Source organism: Castor canadensis, chromosome 6 (genome assembly GCF_047511655.1).
Source record: "Castor canadensis chromosome 6, mCasCan1.hap1v2, whole genome shotgun sequence".
NCBI lineage: Eukaryota > Metazoa > Chordata > Mammalia > Rodentia > Castoridae > Castor > Castor canadensis.
The window spans coordinates 72,052,914-72,073,166 of record NC_133391.1 but is presented as its reverse complement, the minus strand read 5'-3'; the positions used below and the strand labels follow the sequence as shown (position 1 = coordinate 72,073,166).

Genomic DNA, 20,253 nt, shown 5'->3' with positions numbered 1-20,253 from the left:
TATTCACTGAGTGCTTAAATTAGGTCCCTGTCCTTAGAAACTTCTCAATAATTAATAGGTGAGAGAATGTAAGAATTTCTTTAAATGTATGTTTAAAAAGAGTAAATAAGTATAATAAGCTTTCCTGTAACTACAGGGCTTATATTTAGGATCTAGATAGATTTGTTAAAGTATATAGTTCTGCATCTCTCCAAGGCTTATTAGGGTTTCCTGATTCTAGATTTCAAACAAGTCAAATTCACAATGATGAATCATTTTGCTAATATAATAGAATTAAAAAATCCCAAGGCAACATATAGAAAATATGGCCCACAAAGAATGACCCAGTAACATAGATTTAGTGCCTGAACACTAAATTGAAGGGTTGGAGGGTAACAGCTTTGAAAGAAAGTACCATCAAAGCTTATAGGAGTAAAAGCTTTGTCTTCATTTAACCACTTCCCAAAAAAAAAAAAGAAAAATTAAACTGATATTGAGTTCACAGCAAAACCTATGGACTGGAATCCAGAATGACATGCTGTTTAAGAATCTAGAATTGGGAGTGAAAGGAACCTCAGTCCACAGTCCATTCTACCCATTTCCCATTTCCATGAATTTCAGCAGATCACTTTGAATATCTGAGTCGTCCTGGTTTCCTCATCTCTAAAGTAAGGATCTTACCACTTGTCTCACAGTGTTTTTGTGATGATTTATCAGCTCATCCAACTAATATTTAATGAGAACCATAGCACTAGCAATACAAATATTTGAACAAGCCAGACAAAAAAATCCCTGCTGTCATGGAACTTACATGTTATGGAAAGAAGCAAGTCAAGAAAAAAAGTTAAAATACACATTATTTAAAAGGGTGGCAAGTGCACAGGGAACAAATAAAGCAGGGAAGAGGAAGTGAGAGTCATTTAAATGTATGGAGGATGGGGTTGAAGGGTCACCAAAGGCCTTGCAAGATGCTGGTAGCTTGCGCCAAATGGTAATGGTAGAAGCAGTGACAAACAGTCACATATTGGGAATATTTCAAGGCAAAGCCATCAGTATTTGCTGATGAATTTGACTGGGAGGCTGGAGGGGTGTGTGAGAAAAACAGGAATCAAGGATTACACTTATTTTTTTCTCATGAAACTGAAGGTGATGCTGGGCTCAGAAAATGATATCCCAAGGACTGGTACTTCAATATGCCAAGAGGTTTTAGACCCTACCTCTGAATCAAGGATGCTGTGATCTTCACTTGTAGTTCCCCTGTCAATGCAGGGAGAAGCTTTGTATAAAGTTCCCTTATCTGTTGACCAGTTCCATGAAGAGAAACACAGTCGTCTTCCATCTTCTTACTGAAATTTCATTAGTCAGAGGCTAAACACACTCTATAGAAAGAAACACTGACATCTGTTTATACATCTGGGTACTCTTATGACACTGTCATCCCTTAGAATGACAAATTCAGTCTCATGAAAAATCATTAACAATCCATCATCTGTTCTGTGGGCCAGACTTCGTCCTGGACCATTTTATGTTATCCAAGCCCATTAGGTTCACCTAAAATCATTCATTCCTCTAAAATGTTTCTGTATTTCCCCATCCTCCCCTTTCTCTGTAGAATAAGGGATATATAAGTTCCTGAATCATGCAGAGTTAGTGGCTATTACACTATGTGATTGCTTCTGTGCACATAATAAATTCATTTGTCTTTTCTCTAATTAATCTGTCTTTGTTAGTTTATTCTGGTGGACCTTAGAGAGTAGAAGAATTTCCCTTTGACCCACAGTGTGTCTCAGCAATATGAGAAATTCATGGAAGAAATGGGACTAGGGGAAAAGGCCAGGAATATGTTTGTGGACCTTCCCATTAAACATCCAAGTGAAATATTGAGTAGACAGATGGATATTTGAGATTGGAAATCTAAGGGAAAATCTAGAGTACAGACAACTATTTGGGAGTTGTCAACCCGAACATGTCACTTAAAGCAACAGTGCTGGATGAGATGATCAAAGAATGAGTACAAGGGAGTGTGATGATCATGAGAGTATGGTGTTCCAAAGGTCAAGAAACAGCATGTGTTCACTTTGTAAAGAAAGGCCAAGAAAGACAAGAGCAGAGAATTAACGTATCAGTGGATGGAAACACTTTTGAGATCGCAAGGACCTTGACTAGAGCATCTGTAAAACAAGTATCTTTATATCCATCTCACAGTGCTATGTGAGGATGTATTAAATTATTTGAGGAATATTTATTGAGCACCTAATATGTGCCAGTGCAGTTTTAATGGAATTGTAGGATGAAATCTCATTGGAATGTTTTCCGGAGAAAATCAAGGTGGAAATTGCAGACATCTAACACAGACAGCTATTTGAAGGGATTTTATTATAAGCATGGACAAAGAAATGGAGAAGTGACTAGCACAGAATTGCAGGATCTAACAAATGGCATATTTTTATGCTGATGAGCTGATTCAGTAAGGACAGGAAACTGTATGAGGCAGAAGAGAAAAGAACTTGAAAGTTCTTGAATAGGCAACACAGGTGACATCTAGTGTTCAGGTGGAGGGCTTGCCCTTAGTGAGGAACAAGAATGGCTTCTCCATAGTCACTGAAGAGAAGACTACACTGGCACAGAGACAGGTAGGTAACTAGGTCATTACATGGAGGTAAATTTCATGAAGGGAGTTTATGAAACTTGTTTTCTAATTCACCTATTTTCTCTACTATCAGCTAAGCCAATCTGGAAGAGAAAATATTGGAAGTTAGAGGACAGAGAAGTTGGTATGAAATCATTTTCCAGGACAGTAAAGGGACTAGGTAAGTAAAGGTATGATATCTGGCAGCACTAAGGATTCCCTTCAATTAATGCCCATGAATTTAAAGAGAGAATGGTGCACATGGCTGTGGACTTCCCTCCAGCCATACAGCTGCAAAGGAGCAGGCATGGAATGGGGAGGGTGCAGAATTTAACAAGGGTTAAATGTTTCCAGATAAGTGCTGAGAAGGGAAAAAGAAATTCAAGACAAGAGAGGGTGAAGCATGGGACCAGCTGGTTAAGAGAGAAGGGAGGACGAGAGTGCTTAGGGAAGGTAAAGGACAGTGAGTGCAATGAAGATTAAAGACGATTATTCATGCCAAGCTCTGAGGACAAAGCAAGTGAATTAAACAGCAGCATTTCCTACCATTACTATTAATGTTTTGATAACTGCCTGCTAAACTCATTTATGTCAGGTACCATGTCTTATTTATCTTCGTAGTCCCCAGCTCTTTTATGGTGTTTGGAATAGAGTAGAATCAATGCCAGGAAAGTTAATTTAATAAATAGAGGGAGAAGTCCAGAAAATTCTATCTTCCTTTTAAATATCTAAAATAAGTGCTCTACCAATTGCAGTTTTGGCCATTAACAATATTTTCTACTTTAAAAAACACATTTGTATTTTGCTATATTGCAGGGTTCAACATTTTTCCCTTGGTCTTGCCTTAGAAAAATGGAGAAAAAAGATTATAAAATAAATATAGGTGAGGGGCAAAATCTATATATCAGGTCTATATTTAAAAAATAAATATTTAATCTTAGGGCTGCCTGCTAGGTCATTTGGTAATATTAGTTTTATCAACAGTTCAAATGAAGAAAATCTTAGTCAGATAACTCCATCATTACACAGTGTTGATTAGCCTGCTATTATTAGATGTTTACATATTAAACAAAGAAACTAACAAGTTTGCCTTTGATACCCATGAGTAAAAAAAGAAAAAAAAAAACTATAACCACAAAAAAGTATTTCCTTGGATTTTTTTATTCCAAAATCAAACTCATAGCATTTTAAGCAAAGGTGGGCAGGTGGGCCTTCCAGGCTTCCCTAGATGAAGTTTTTCATTTCTTTTCTCAGTCAATATGACTCTGAAGGCTTCTCGTCTGTCCCATAAGCTCTGATGGAAACTCATTTCAAAGCGACATGTCAAGGTTATGGGGTTGTGGTAGGATATGAGGTTGGTTTGTGGGATAAATTATTATTACATGTTGATGTCCATGACCCAGCACATGTTAGACACACAGAAGAGGTTGTATTCTTGCTAAGGAAAAGATCCTGATAGCTTTGCCTTGGAAACTAGAGGAAGAGACACCATGGTCTGATTGATTTATTTAAGCTTCAGGAACATTTAAAAGACTTTTTTTTCCCAAGATTGCTGCTGTGAGTCACTTTTCAGGAAAGAATTCCAGAATTTTCAGTGAGGTATATGGATAGGATAAGAATGAGAAAGAAGGCAGCTCAGCGTATCATTATGCTTTTGATTATTAAGGGGCAGTTGTGGATGTATCTTTATTGACAATCACAGCCCCATAGCAGTAGCATCCCTTCCTACTGGAATCACTTCAGTTGAAACTCCCATATAAGAAAACCAAGGTGATGGAACTGGATGCTTTTGGAGGAGTGATGGGGCTTGAATTTGGTACTCAATATAAATTCACAGTTTTATCTCAATCATTTACTCACTAATGTATACAAAAATTTAGCAAATATTATTTAATCCCTTTTAGATTAGGATTGATGATAGGAATCATTTCTCCCACAACAAAGGCAGGTGGCAGCACTTAACCATTAGAAGCCAGGTGGTTACAATTTTCATAAGTGCCAAGGTCAGAGTGGTAGCCAAGAATATCAGAGCTGAAGAAGATTGAGAGGAGAAGCAAGTTTGATGGAAGTTGCCCAGAAAGATACTGTGGTAGATACAATAAAGTTCCCCCAGAATGTTCATGTCCTCACCCCTAGAGTCTATGAAAATGTCATTTTACATGGTAAAAGGGATATGTGTCAAGGTAAAGATCTTGACATGGGGAAATCTTCCTAGATTGTGCAATGTAATACAAGAATCTTTATAAGAGGGAGGCAGGAGAGAGAGAGAGAGAGAGAGAGAGAGAGAGAGAGAGAGAGAGAGAGAGAGAGAGAGAGAGAGAGAGAGAGAGAGAATGAGATGCAATGCAGGAAGCAAGGTTGTTGCCAAGGATGAAGATACAGTCATGAGCCAAGGAATGTGGGCAGGTCTAGAAGCTGGTCATCAGCCTGTGGTTTACTTTGATTGTTACCTACCATAGTTTCTCATTGCTGCCATAGTGAGTTACCGCAGGCTTAGAGGCGAATGGTACAGGTACTCTCTTACAAATCGGGGAAGCAGAAGTCTAAAACGAGTCTTCTCTGTCTTACTCGAGGCAACAGCAGGGTTTAATCCTGGAAGCTCGAGCAGAAAACCATTTCCTTGATTTACCAGCTTTTTTTTCACCAGAAAAGGAGACCAGATCAATTTGCACACATTTGGAACTAACAACATCACAACACAGTCTGAACGATGTACACTGAGAATCCTGGACCTCTCAGTGGTGCACTCTATTGATGACACAATGCCAATATGAACAGAGGAGCTAGCAATGACAAGTGTATGAAAGGTTTTGGTGAGACTTGTGAACTCTGGAGAGTGGAAATAGTTTACAAAGTCTTGGCTTCAATACCTTAGTGAAGTTTTAAGAGTCCTGTGGATTTGGACATGCCAGGACACTTTCTCCAGAGGAAAGGATACATTGTTGAACTGAGCAACACTTTCCGCAAAGAAGGAAACAGAAAGCCTGGAAGGCTTCAGGTTTTACAAAGAGCGTATTCCAAACCTGAAAATGTGTCACAGTCCACATACACAACAAGCAATTTGTTTGAGCAGCATTGCAAACAGTCCTGCCACTTTGGCCATAAGACCCAATAACGCCTATGGTATTGGGAAAAGATGCCACATGGAAGTGGTATCAGTCCCAACAGAAGAATCATAATTTTAACCCTTCCAATGCTGGGGCTACAGAATTATGCATTATTTTAAAAATAGGCCCTTGAGTGCTGCTGGACCCTGCCTGATAGAGATGGAAGCCTAAGCAGAGTTATCCAGTGGTCATGCAGCCATGAATGCCCATATGAGCTAGGTGCTATCTATCAGACCCAAGGCATCCCAAAGGAAGGTGGCCTTATCCACAGTCACTACAGATGGAAGACATTCAGAACTGGCCACGAGAAGGGCTGAAAGTAAACTACCTGAGCAGCTGGTCCGGTGTCACTTATCTTCTACTACCACAGTCAGGATCTTTCTGTTAGCACACCCTGTGGCCCTCACCATCAACTGATGGAGGAGGAAGAAACCTGAGCCTGTTTGACAGGTGACTCAGCTTGGTATGTACAGTAAGTTGACAATAGACCATGGTCATATGATAACCCCATTTAGAAGTGACCTGGAAGACAATAATGAGGAGGTAGCTGGCCATTAACTGATAAATGAATAAAGAAAATGTGATGTGTATACATAGATGTATATACATATACTCTGTGGAATATTATTTGGCCATAAAGAAGAATAAAATTATGTCATTTGCGAGAAAATGGGTGAAACTGGAGGGCATCATGTTAAATGAAATAAGCCAGACTCAGAAGAAAAATACTGCATATTTTCCCTCATGAATGTAAAAGGCAGACTATTTGGGGGGACCAACAAAAGAAGGCAAAAAGAGAGGGTGATGGGGGTGAATATGATCAAAGCACTTTAAATGCATGTATGAAAATAGAATAATGAAACCCATTAAAACTGTAAAAAATAGGAGGATAAGAATCAGAAACAGAGGAGGTGGATTTGATCAAAGCACATCAAATGTATGTATAAACATATCACAAAGAAACCAGTTTGTACAATAGTTTTGGTGATATTGGGGTGAACTCAGTGCCCCACGCTACTGGTCTACCACTTGAGCCAAACTGCTGGTCCTTTTTGCTTTAGATTACTTTTTAGATATGGTCTTGTGTTTTTGACTGGAGCTGGTCTTAGATTGGGATCTTCCTGCCTGAACCTCCTGTGTCTCTGGAATTACAGACACATGACACCTTGCCTAGCTTCTTTGTTGAGATGGAGTCTCACTCACTTTTTTGACCAGACTGCTCTCAAATGGTGAATGGACAGGCATGTCAGCCATAATGAACGTGAACCTGATCCCTGCCTCCCCAGTAATGGATTACCGGACCACTGTGTTTGGCCCTCTTTGTACAATTAATAGACAATAATAAAAGCTTTTTTTGAAATGAGAAGATAAAGAAGGGAAAAGACAAAAAGATAAGAGTAAGAGGCCATTGATAGAAGCACGTGGCAGACCTAAGGGAATACAGTGAAGATTTCCGTGTTCCATGGTGATCCCCTTCAGAGAGCATCCACCCCCAAGACGCAGAGGTAGATAAAACAGTGAGGTATATAAAATGACGGGGCCAGCTGACATCAGCTAATCTCTGTCATCAGTCAACCAGTGTTAGCTCAATGGGACATAAGTGACAAGGGCTATACAGGAAACCAACACCCACTCTATAATGCTGATATGGGTGCTGGTGCCATCAAATGTCCACACTGCCACCAAGAGAGAGTGATACTGCCTGCCTGCCCAATATAGCTTTATCCAGCAAAGACACAAGCAGCCACTTGGTGGCAAGATGAATATGCTGGAAGGCACAGTGATTCATTTTCATAGAAAAGGATATTTTCTAGCTATGGGCTTGGGCTTTCTGCTGCTATGGCCTCAGTTGACACCACTAATTGAGGACTTAAGGATTGTTTGATTTACTGGCAAGGATCACACACAACATCACATCAGAACAAGGGGATTGTTTGATAGCAAACAAGATTCAAGAAAGGCCACTTGAGTAGGGGACCCACATTCAGGGTATGGAAATATATGGCATATTGAAGGCCAGACTAAAGCATCATGCAGAGATGATTCTGTGTAAGGACAGGACGCCATCCTCCGTGAGTCACTCCACATATTTAATCAATAACATGCATGACACTGGGTCCCTGAAGGAAGAAGGGATGTAAGAACCAAGGAGAAGAAGCATGAGTGACCCCTTTAACTTTTACTCCCAGGATCCAGCTGAGGAATGTGTTCTTTTCACTTCTGCAATTTGGGATTATTTCATGAATTTTCCCCAAAGGGGAAGTATTTCTGCCAGGGAGCATAGCAAGGGAAATACTGAACTATAAGAGTCATACACTACCTGGGTACCTTCGGCTGTTTGTGTCTAGGAAACAAACAGGCAAGGAGAACTGGCATCCTTTTAGGACCTTGGTTGTCAGGAAGAGGTCGAGCTGCTGTTACACAATTAAGGGGTATATGTAGCACCTTGTGATCTATGTGGGTTCTTTTATGTACTATCTCACCTAACCTTCATGGTAAATGGACAGGCATGTCAGCCATAATGAACATGAAACTGAGAAGGGCATGGTGCCCAGGGGTTCTAACTTCTCAAAGATAGGGGTCCACGTTCATGACCAGGCAACTCTCCTGGACCAGTGGAGGTGCTAGCTGAGAGTGACAGAGTCACTCAGAGTATTTTTGTGGTCTTAAGACCAGTTGTGGAAAAGAGGTCAACTGATGTGTTTAAGACCACAGCACAGTTCCACTTGTCCCTCTGCCCAATCCTTCCTCCCTTTCTGTTCCACAGATAAAAACCCCAGAAACACTGCCTAATAAACTTCCTGAATCCTGTTCTCAGAATCTGCTTCCCAGGGAACTCCATCAACAGCTACACTGACATCAGATAAATATTTACAGAGAGAGACAGTTGTTTTTTTTTTTTTAATTTAGCCAGGATGTAAAAATTTATACAATTCATAAACAAATTTAGATTTTTTTGTTTATTTGCTTTTAACTGATTTAGACAGGGTCTCTCTATACAGCCCAGGCTGGTGTGGAATACATGATCCTCCTGCCTCAGCCTCCCAAGTGCTGGGATTACAGGCATGTACCACCACAACGAGCACATTTAGATTTCTTTAAAATTTAAAGAGCCAGGCAATTCTAGGTTCATCTACATAAAATTAGTATTCATCAGCTAGACACAAACACTGGGTGTCTTCTGATGGAACACATCTTCTCCAGTTAGCCAGAGGGTCTGTGCCTCCTCTTCCTTTACATAGGGCTGGCTTCCTTTTCTTCATGCCACCTTTCTAGTTTATGGTCATCTGAATTTCTGACATTAGAACTTATGGGAACTCTGCATTATTTGGGAATTAGAGAGTAGGGATTCTGTGACTCAAACGTGAGGGTTATTGTATTCCAAAGTGGTCTTGGGTGTCACTTCAGAATGGAGGGAGCAGTGAGTTATCTCCAGGGAGCCACTTTTTTCAGCCCACCTCCTACTCCACTCCCCATTGAGCCCTGAATCACAAGGTTGAATCTCTGAACACCCAGACTTTCTGTTAAAAGCCTGTTTGGGAGCTTGAGCTGGAGCTGCTGAAACTTCAGCTAAGTTCACTTTCACCTTGGTGAATGGAAACAAATGTACCAGGTTCACATCTTCCTGTACAGCACCACAGCTCACTCCCAGATGAAGGGCATGAGACTTGCTCCTGGACAGGACTCAGAGTAGCAAGCCAACCCCAAATGCAAGGCTGCAAGCGTTGATATTTTCCAGGTTTCCGATCTGTCTCCAGGAAGGAACTTGGGCTGTGTGTGTGTGTGTGTGTGTGTGTGTGTGTGTGTGTTTTCTTCTGTTTCCTGTGCTCAGCTATAGCAAATGCTCCAGGGCCAGGGAGCCTCATCTGTCTCAGGCTCCCTATCTTTTCAGAGAAATAGAAATGACAGAGACAAATGCCTGAGAGTTTAGTCACAGGTTGCTCCCGAGCGAGTCATGGAATGAGAAACAGGCGTCTCTTGTCCATAACTGGCATATCAACAAATGAGTACTTCTTTGTTGAATGCTGATCCCAAATTAGACCTTGGATTTCTGACCTTAGGTGTGCAATATCAAGTGCTCCCCTGGCCCCAAAGAGAGGACTTAGAAAGTTTTAAATGTCTAGGCACTAATTTTTGTTGATGACATGAACACAAGAGGCAAAAACCAGAGACTGAAATCGTGTTAGATTTTCCAGATTCATTTAAAATATGTGCCATTGGAACTAACAACTTGAAAAACTTTCTAAGCCTGACTTGTCTTATCTATAAAATGGGTCAGTAGAATAGCTGAGTGGATATGCTGGCGCAAACTTGAAGGAACAGGTCTCAGGAAGCAGAAAGATGAGTCAACTCATTTCTAAGGAGCTGCCAGTGTAAAACCTTATACCATGGGGCTATTAAAAGAGTATGTTTTGGGATCCCTGTAGCAGTGAGCGGATAGAAACTGGACCTCTGCCCTTCTTATCCCCCAGCCAAATCTTAATCTTACCTTTCTGCTATAATCGTATACCAAATTAGATGATGACTTTCTGGACTTGTAGTCAGTACATAGAACATCTTCCAAAATGTGTAGCATCAAAAATACTTCATGCATGTTTTAGCTAGTGACCAGGCCCGTTTTCATTACCTCATAGCCACAAATAATTTACAATGACTTCTAAAACCTTCAAGGTACTGCTGACCACAGAGATAATGACTTCGTGTCACTGACACTTGGCTGATTTCTGCCTCCGTGGAGATTGTCTTAGTCCATTCCTTCTGCTATAACAAATACATAAAAAACATAAATTTGTTTCTCCCATTCCTAAGGCTGGGAAGTTCAAAATAAAGGCAGCATCAGATTGGGAGTAGGTGAGGACCCTGCCCTTACAGATGTGTCCTCGCAGGGTAGAATGGGCAAGGCAGCTAGGCCCCCTCAACCTCTGGTTTCAGGACACTAGAACCATCCTTATATTGGGCCTTCTGAGCTTACTCATCTCCTAAAAGGCCTCACCTCTTAACACTACCACACTGGGTAGTAGATTTATACACATGGATTTTGAGGGACACCAACAGTCAGTCTACACAAAGCTGCTCCATAGCATAACAGAAAAGAACGCATGAAAAGATGCTAGGTAGTAGACAGTGGTTCTGTTTAGTGAGGGTTTGGGCTAATGCCACCATGCAAAACAATTCTTATTAATATCCACAGATCTTTGACTCAGCTCTCAATAAAATTAAAGTTAGTATTAGAGGTCCACTTTCTTTTTCAAAGTAGAAGCCCCAAATGTCTCTTCTAAAGGCAGCTTTGTGTGAGTCAACAGAGTTGAGAATCCTGAATACCCATGTTCCATGGAAACATGAAAAAGAAAAAAAAAATTTTGACGTAGCCAATCACCTACCTGTGACCTCTGGGAAACCCTATACACTGTTGTTATAAACTTGGTGGGACTATAAATTAGCTCAGCCACTGTGGAAGTCAGTATGGAGGTTCTTCGAAAAAACTAAAACAGAACTGGTACATGATCCTGCTATACCACTCTTGGTCATATGTTCCAACTACTGTAAATCTGCAAACAATAGAGACCCCTGCACATCCATGTGTACTGCAGCACTATTCACAATAGTAAAGTTATGGAATCAGTCTAGGTTCCTAAACTCAGACAAATGGATAAAGAAAGTGTGGTGCAAATACACAGTGGAGTATTATTCAGCCATAAAGAAGAATGAAATTTTGTCATTTGCAGGAAAATGGATGGAAATGGAGATTATTGTGCTGAGGGAGATAAACCAAGCTCAAAAGGACAAATATTAAATGTTTTCACTCACACATGGAATCTAGACCTTAAAAAAGTACTATGACTGCTTGGGGGGGGGGAACCAGTGGGATAGGCAAAGGAGAGGCTGATAGGGGGTGAATGTGATTGAAATACCTTATAAATGGCATGATGAAACCCACTAAAGACTGTGAAAAAGAGGGGGAGTGATGGAGGTTAAGGAAGAGTGATGGGGGTGAACTTGACCAAAGTACATTATATCCATGTATGTAAATATTGAAATGAAAATCCTGTATAATTAATTTATGCTAAAAAGATTCAAGCATAAGTATGTAGGCAACTTTCAGCCACAGTCTGGTTTCTGCCTGCTGAAGCTGCACCATCATTCTCTCTACTCCATTCTGTACAATGGCTACAGTTTTTTTCTCTATAAATTTGGCCATGCTGTATTTCTTCTTTCTAATCACATTCTGGGGAATTTAGTACCTCTTGGATCTAATTTCCAGTTGGAATGAATCTGATTAGCTCTGTTTGGGTCAGTTAACCTATAATCTGGTCACCTATGGAGACAAGATGGAGGCATCTATGAGCCTAAACACAGCTGTAAGGTACCCACCCATGTGGACACACAGGCATTTCTCAGAGGAAAAGGAGCCATTATGACACTGCAGAATCCAAAAGAGACATTTAGTGCGCCGTTTGCACTAGATGTTATCCACACAGAAGGAGCAGATAGGGTGCATAGCCTTTACCAAGGGTTGGAGAATGACCAGACTAACCATAAGACAGAAACAAGAGTACAAAAAACCAAACTGAGATAAACTTTGCAAAGGTTATCCTTTAAAACTTAAATCTGCCTATCTGACATATGCTAAGAAGTGTTTTCAGTTCAAAGGTTTATGATATATATCTGTTTTTCTCTCTTCTCTCTTCTCCCCACTTCCAGGCTTCATGGTTTCAGCATCATTCATCTTTCAGCTCTTTGAAGACATTTCAGTTCCATGAGAGTATAGTAATCAAGCCACTCTATCTGACGGCGAAGCACAAGTGACTGGAGATGGCACAGAGTTTGCCCCCCAATACCTCCACAGTTAGTGACATCACACATGTTGAGTTCTGACTTAAAATCTAGAGATCCACCTTCCATTACACACTTCCTCCTTAAAAGATCAGTGGAATGGGGATATGAGTATAGCTATCTCCCTGCGCAAAGGTTCAGTAACACTAAGTTCAGTTTCAGATGAAATAAAATTGTACACAACAACAGAAAAAGATGGGTAAATGTAGAACCAATTACTATCCTGAAATTCTAGGCATAATGATAGTAGAAAGAGTTGTAGTAGAAACAGAAAAAGAATAAGGAGGTAAGAGGCTCAGGTTTAAGCCATATTTTATTTACAATTTCTTCAACCTTAAGCATTTCACTTAACCTTTCCTCGTCTCCTTAATAAAGAACAAATTCTTTGCATCCAATCCCTTTGGGCTGATGATCAAATGAGATAAAGGAAATGTCTCTATGTGAAAAAGAATGCATTCTGGAAGGCTATATGAGCACCAGGCCTAAGTATTATTTTTTCCATTGTGTTACAAACAGATGTAGGACTAACGCCCCCCTCAGAGGACCTTTTACCATTGATGCTTTCCAGTTTTTCAAATTATGTTTTTCTCCAGATGCATGTTTCCAGTTTTCCAGGCTGAGCTCATTTGTTCATTTCCTGTCCATATATCTAATCTCTCTAGGTTGCTCTGCACTGTCTCTTCCTCAGTGGTGTCTATCACACCATCCTATTTGCCCTCATCTGCAGATATAATTATGATAATAGGTTTATGGCCTCATTCCAAGCCATTAATAACAATGCAAAGTGAAATGCATCTGAAGCTGATCTCTGCAACATCCTCTTGGAACTTGCAGCATGAAGTCTTTTATTCTCATTGGGGTTTTCAGTCAATTTTAAGGTCATTTCTCATGGTTCAGAGACCTTCTAATGCAACTCAAGACTTTTTCCTCCTTCCTTTTAACCATACGGGAAGCAGACCTTGTTTCTCTTGTTCATGATAAAATAAATAAAATGAAGTAAAAGAAAATAAGTTATGGCATGCCAACACGTGAAGCAGGACACAAAGCTCTGAGAATAAATAACAGGCTCCCATCCAAACATCTCCTCTCACGTCAACGTGCTCATTGCAATTCAGTCTCTGTGTTGGTCCAGAAGCCTGGAAGATCTAAGTTTTCCAAATGGGCCTCCAAATCCTTGTGTTTCTTTCTAACAAGGACCTGCAGCCAAGTTCTTTCACAAACCTGAGGGATGGGGCACAGAATGTCTGAAGCTCACTACAAAGGAAACAACTTCTCTTTGTTGTTTTTCTCAATTGGCTGACGTTAGAGTCCCTTTCTTGCTTCCATTACAACATTTGGCAGTTTCTAAAGAGAAAGGAGTTTGAAGAAGAAAAAGCAAGAACACAAAGACTAAATCCATGCATGAATACACTTGAAAAATGCTTTGGATGACATATTATTGCAATCAGTTTTCATTCTTTTTCTTCTTAATTTGGAATTTGTTTTTATTTTGTTTTTGCTTTTCAATTGAGATTAACATGGGGTACTTTGTCTTCTAATCTCTAAGATGTATTCATTTCTTGCTGAACACTTCTGGTAGTAGACTTTCCCAATCCTAGATTTGCCTTTTGTATTTAAATTGTAACTCAACTTCTAAACAGTTGAAAATTCAGGCATAAGAAAAGCCTGGGGGCCCTTCTTCAATTACTGTTAGGGATCTCCAAATTTCTTTTCACTATGTATTTTAAATTAAAAATCTTAGAAATGTTAAAGTTTAGTTCCTGAATAAAAAAGAAAAAGAAACTCAAAATGTCTTAATATTCTAAGTTAACTGTAGTATTTTTTCCGTCAATTCCTTTATGTCTGCAAAACAGAAAATTCATGGACTTTGGCACAGAAAGACCTGGGTTTCTATTCTGGCTACATCAGAATTCTTGCTTTGTGAAACTGGGAGATGTCTTAACCTTTTTGAATTTGTTTCCTCTTCTATGAACTGATTATAAATAACATGGTCATCATGCGTCATTCTTTGGATTAAATGTGCAAATCCATTAAATTAAGCAAATTCAGTGTCTGTGCATAGTAGGGGTTCAGTGTCAGCTGCTTCCCTTGCCCGCCTGAACACGCAGCACAAAATCTGTCATCATTTATTAATATACGTGGTGCACTTTCTTATAACACTATTACCATGCAATTATGAGCCACTAAAAGGAAAATGCCTTCATGAATTTAATAACAGTGATAATGATACTATGCAGGCGGCATTCTGAGAGTTTTATATGCATTATTTCATCTGCTCCTCACAAAGGGAAGTACTTTTAGTATTCCTATTACAGAAAAGGATTTGGAAGTTGATTACAGTAAATTGACAAACTAGTTGGTGGATGGGTCAGGATTTGAATTCAGGCATCCTGGTGCTAGAACTTACCCTGGTTGGTCACTCTATACTATCTTCTATAACAATAGTGTTTGAGATGTGTTGGAAGGAATGATTATATGAAATTACACACAGTGATATAAATAAAGCAATGTATGTAATACTTGCCACATGGTGAACTCTTTTTTTGTTTTGTTTGATTTTGGTGGTACTGGGGTTTGAACTCAGGGCCTTATGATTGATAGGCAAGTGTTTTACCTCTTTGGCCAGGTCCCCAGCCCCACATAGTAAACTCCTAGTAAATTACAAATTTGGTGAAAGAATTTGTTTTTAATAAATTGTATCTTTTGTAAAAATACAAAAGGTATACTGAGATATAACTCACATACCAGGAGATTCACATATTTAAAGTATTCAATTCATTCTCAAAATGACAAAACTCTAATAACAAAACTGATTTTATTTGATGGAAAATAAGAACAGTGGGAAAATTAAGACAGTGTGAAGGAGTTCTCTGAATGTGAGGGGACAATGCTATATTCACACACCAATACAGTAGATAAATTTGCATAGAACTGTAACATGAACAATCCCACACTCACCACACACACACACACACGCGCGCGCGCATGCAAGTGCACACATGCAAAATTGGCGAAATCTAAATATGACCCTGCCATCTAGTTAACAATACTGTACTGATGTTATATGTCAGCAGTGACGGGAGCTGAGTGAAAGTGCTCAAGGGACCCTATATACTATTTTTGCAGTGAGTTTATGGCTATTTCAAAATAGAAAGCTGAAATAATGACATTTCAAAAGCAAAGCTAAGACACGTTTTGAAGAAGATACCCAGACCTAAAAATCTGGTATGTATATAATTTTTGAAAGTGTTCCTAGTATTGACACAACTTGTTCATGATTGTGAAAGCCCTAATTAGAAAAGTCAAAATTCCAAAATAATGGAAAATCATTCAAGGGAATGGAGAGAACACCTTGAAAGAACAAATGAGAGCAAAGCCTCAAAGTTAGTAAAATAAAGACAAGCTGAATTAAAAGTTAAATAAAACATATCCTAGGAAAGGTGCAAAAATCAAAGTAATTAAATCTATAAAAGTAATCTCATGTAAAGGGTTATCTTGACATCTTAACATAATGAGGAAGATGACTCAAACTCTTGAAAAATTCTTAAAGCTTTCATAGAGGGAAGTTAGGGGGAAATCAGAAGTTAATCTGTTTGAGTTAAGAGTGTGATCACAAAATACCACCAACACATACATCCTCAACCATGAATGTATGATTTTATACTACTTTTATAAATAATAACCAATAACACTGACAAAGGTGAAATCATAAGTTCTGTGAACCCAGGAACTTCTCTAAATATTTCATCTATTAACTTATGCAATTCTCAAAAAACACTACTGAAGTTGATGCTATCATTATTGCCATTTTTACTCATGAGAAAACTGAGGGACGATGATTTTATATTGGTTGACACAGCACAGCACACACAGCCAGTTGGTGATGGCACTGGAACAGGAACTGATGTAGATAGAAATGGTCATAAATTCCATTTTGAAATTCAAAATTAAACAAAGGCTGTGAATTAATCTATAACTTAAAAATGGCAAATGTAAGCCCTAATGCTAATTATTTCCTCAATCATCTTAAAAACAGAAACTGGTTTTATGAATTAACACAGAGTGTGGTTTAGTGCTAGATTGCTTGCTTAGTAAGTGCCAGGCCCTGAGTTCAAAGCCCAGTACTATCAAAAAATCAAGAATTAACATAAAAATTTCAGTTTTCAGGGTTCAGTCAGAGGACTATTTTTTTAATTTTTGAAAAATATTTTTGTATTATCATATTATTGCTGTACTGGGCGTACATTTCCAATAGTACTTATATCTTAGTTAAATTCACACCCTCAATCATTTTTATTTATCCCCCCACTTCCATTCTTAGAATACTTTTAATAGGTCTCATTTTTCCATTTTCACACGAGTACATAATATTTCCATCATATTCACCTTCCTAAACCCTTTCCTTGTATCTCCACCTCCCCCCCACACACTGGTACCAATCCCCAGACAGGACATGTTTCACCTTCCCATCCTCTGTTTTTGAAAAAAGACATTTTTGTTTGTTCAAGATAGCTACTGGGAGTTTCATTATAACATTTCCATGTATATATGCACTATAACCAGGATTGGTTCATCCCCTCCACTTTTCTCCTTTCTTCTTTAATCCCCTTCTTATGTTGATTTCAACAAGTTTAACAATTCTATTCTATTATAGAAATTACCTCAACCATACTCACCCTCTTTGCTAATCAGAGGACAACTGTAATGAGTATAAAGTGACTGGTGCTCAGTTGAGCAATATGGTAGAGAGATGAATGCCCTTTGGTCCAGATCAAACGGGGAGGAAACAAATAGACTTCCATATAAACTTGTTCTCTCAGGGAAAAAAGTAAACTAGGAAGATCTTCTCCTGAATATAGGGTGATGATATGGGGGGGGGGTCTTCCCTTGGCCCATGTTCTTGATGGTATTATGGGGGAAGTCTCCTCAGAATTTGCAACACTGACAAGATCCTCATATTGGTTTGGGGATTGTTTGAAAACATCAAGTTTCTAAATTGAAATATTAACATTAACAATAGCCAATGCAAAGACATCATTGGGACAGCTGGCAAAGAACAAAACAACTAGAAAGACGAACCCTGGACCCAGGCCCATTAGACTACTCAGGAAAAACACTAACTAACATGAGTGCACAATTAAAGTTAAATGCATTTTAAAAGACTGACTCTGGGCAAGATGAACAGGCTTAGTAGGTATACTAAGCCCCTCAAAACTTCATAAAGTAAAACAATTGGATAGATAAAATCAGCATGTTTAAATTGATGAAATTCCCAGTACAAAGAACATTTACCTATAGGAGAAGAACAAAATACTACCAAAACAAAAAACGCACACCTGAAAAAGGGAAAGAGTATGTCTTGTTTGGAAATGAAAAAAAAAATAGTGAACCAAAAAAAATTAAACCCTCAATGGACAGTTAAAGTGAAGATTACTCACATCCAAAGAAGGAATCTGTGAGCTGGAATGTACTATGACCAAGTAACCCTCACCATGATGAAGACTGAAAAGACACGCAAAACAACAGAGGTGAAAACACTTGGACATTAAAGAGGTCGTCCGCCATGATGTTAACAGAGATTCCGAACAGGAAATAAAGAGAGTCAATATTCACATAGATCATTTATGGTTGTGACATTTCCAGAACTGTTGAAAGAAAAGAATCCTCAGATTTGGGAAGTGTGTTGAGTTTAGAAAAAGAAAATTAAAAACACCTAACCTGTTACTACAATTGCAAAGCTTTAAGGAAAAAAAAAATCCATATTAAAGGCAAGCAGAGAGAAAAGAAAGATTACTTATAATGGGATAATGATTCTGAAACCATATTAGATTTTGAAAGACTCCTGCATCTTTAAAGAAACAGAAAACGTTGTCCAACACAAGGTAAATAAGTGTTTAAAATATTTTATTTGTTTTCATTCTCAGTAATCCATGTAAGTGGAGAAAAAGTTTTTTCTCTATATATGTAGTTCACAGCTTTTCAAAATTTCTTCTGTATGATGAGCTTAGGCCTGAGGATGTGCTCTCTGGTTGTGGAGTCAGATGGCAAGAACTCTTAACTGCCAGAAGCTTTATGTATGGCCTTGGACAAGTAGATAATCTCTGTGTATCACTTCCTTCATCTACAAAGTGCTAGCACTTACAGGTTATTGTTATATTTTATGTTTTAAGTGAAATGTTCATGTAAAATGTTTAACATGGCCTAGATTATAGAAAAAATAAATGTCAGGTATTATTATTATAGTTTATTATTATTATTGCTTATTGGATCATCACAATGGCTTCATTATAGAGACTTTGATTCTGTTTATCAAGGAAATTGTATTATTTGGTAGTTAACAACTCATTCAGAATCACAATTAGACTTTTTAGAATTAGACCGGAATTCATGTGTCTTGAGTCCTAGCATTTTGAGTTCTCTTTCAACATATTGCTCTTATAAAAGTGTTTTTCAGTGTAGGACTTATCCTGGGCTGCATACTGCATGAGACATGATCTCTCTAGACCTCTCAGAGCTTCAAACATTCCCTTTGCATCCACTGGTCTGTTGGAGAGAGTTCACAGATCTTAACATGCACACTGAGTTTTTAATTTTTGCTGCATCTCCAGCCAGCACACATCAATGTCACTCAGAATTTCCATTCAGCTGTGTATAACTCTATCTGGAAAATGTAGTTTTCAGTCTGGGCACATTGCATCCCTCAACAAAATCAGAGTTGCCTTAGTAAGAAAGAGACAATTGATTATTAAGTAGACAAACACCATAACATTTAAGAGCAGTGGGTTGAGAATCAGATGACATGTTAAGAAAGAAAGCAGCTAAGAGAATCCAAAAGAGCCTCTCTGAATTTATGGCCCTGCACCTGCTTTGTAGGATCCTGCAAAACATGGTCCTGGCTGACCTCTCTGCTTTGACTTTTATTTGATTTATGCTTTCTCTCTTTCTCTCTCTCTCTCTCTCTCTCTCTCTCTCTCTCTCTCTCTCTCTCTCCAGGATTCCAGAAACCTGCACATACCATGTTTTTATCTTTTATAGATCCTCTTCTTGGAATTCTCTCCAACTCCCCCAGCCCACGTACAACAGCATGTATTTCCATCCATCCATAGATATTTTGATAGACTTTCTCAAATGAGGAATGAAGCCAAAGGGAGCATTCCCTGTCTCCCAAGTCCTGGTTTGGTTCTCCATATGTCTCTGAGAGCCCATTGTACACATCTCCATTATGAGGAGGTACTTTAAAAGTTGAGGGTCATGACCAGTCTCCCACCCCCACCCCAATACCAGCTTGGAATCGTTAGCACCTTGAAGGCAGGGTCTTTATTTTCACCAAGACCAGGTTTGCATTTTGCTCATTTTTCTTCACTAATTATTTGTACAGTATTTGGCATCTATCTGTGAGCAATACACATTTGTGGAACATATAAATTAATGTTTTACTCTGAGTTTATCAAGATTTCATAAAAATAAAAGAATAGTGTATACAGGAAGTAGTAGTAGCTACCATTTACTCAGGGTTTACACAGTGTAAAGCATGTGCAGAGGTTTTCTTCATTTATTTTTGCAATGACCTATGCTGTACATACAATTACCATGGTCATTTTACAGAGGTGGAAAGTGAGGCTCTCAGAGGCTACTTGCCCAAGGTCATAAAGCTAATGAAATGCTGAGCAGGGATCTGAACCCCTGTGGTGGCTGTGTCTACTC

At 38.8% G+C, this 20,253-nt stretch overlaps 1 protein-coding gene across 1 annotated transcript in view; it reads right to left on the bottom strand.

The window, feature by feature from the left end:
* The window catches only part of Dpysl3 (dihydropyrimidinase like 3), a 107,589-nt gene that overhangs the window by 59,980 nt on the left and 27,356 nt on the right, over window positions 1-20,253 (bottom strand). The gene's annotated exons all lie outside the window — the stretch shown is intronic.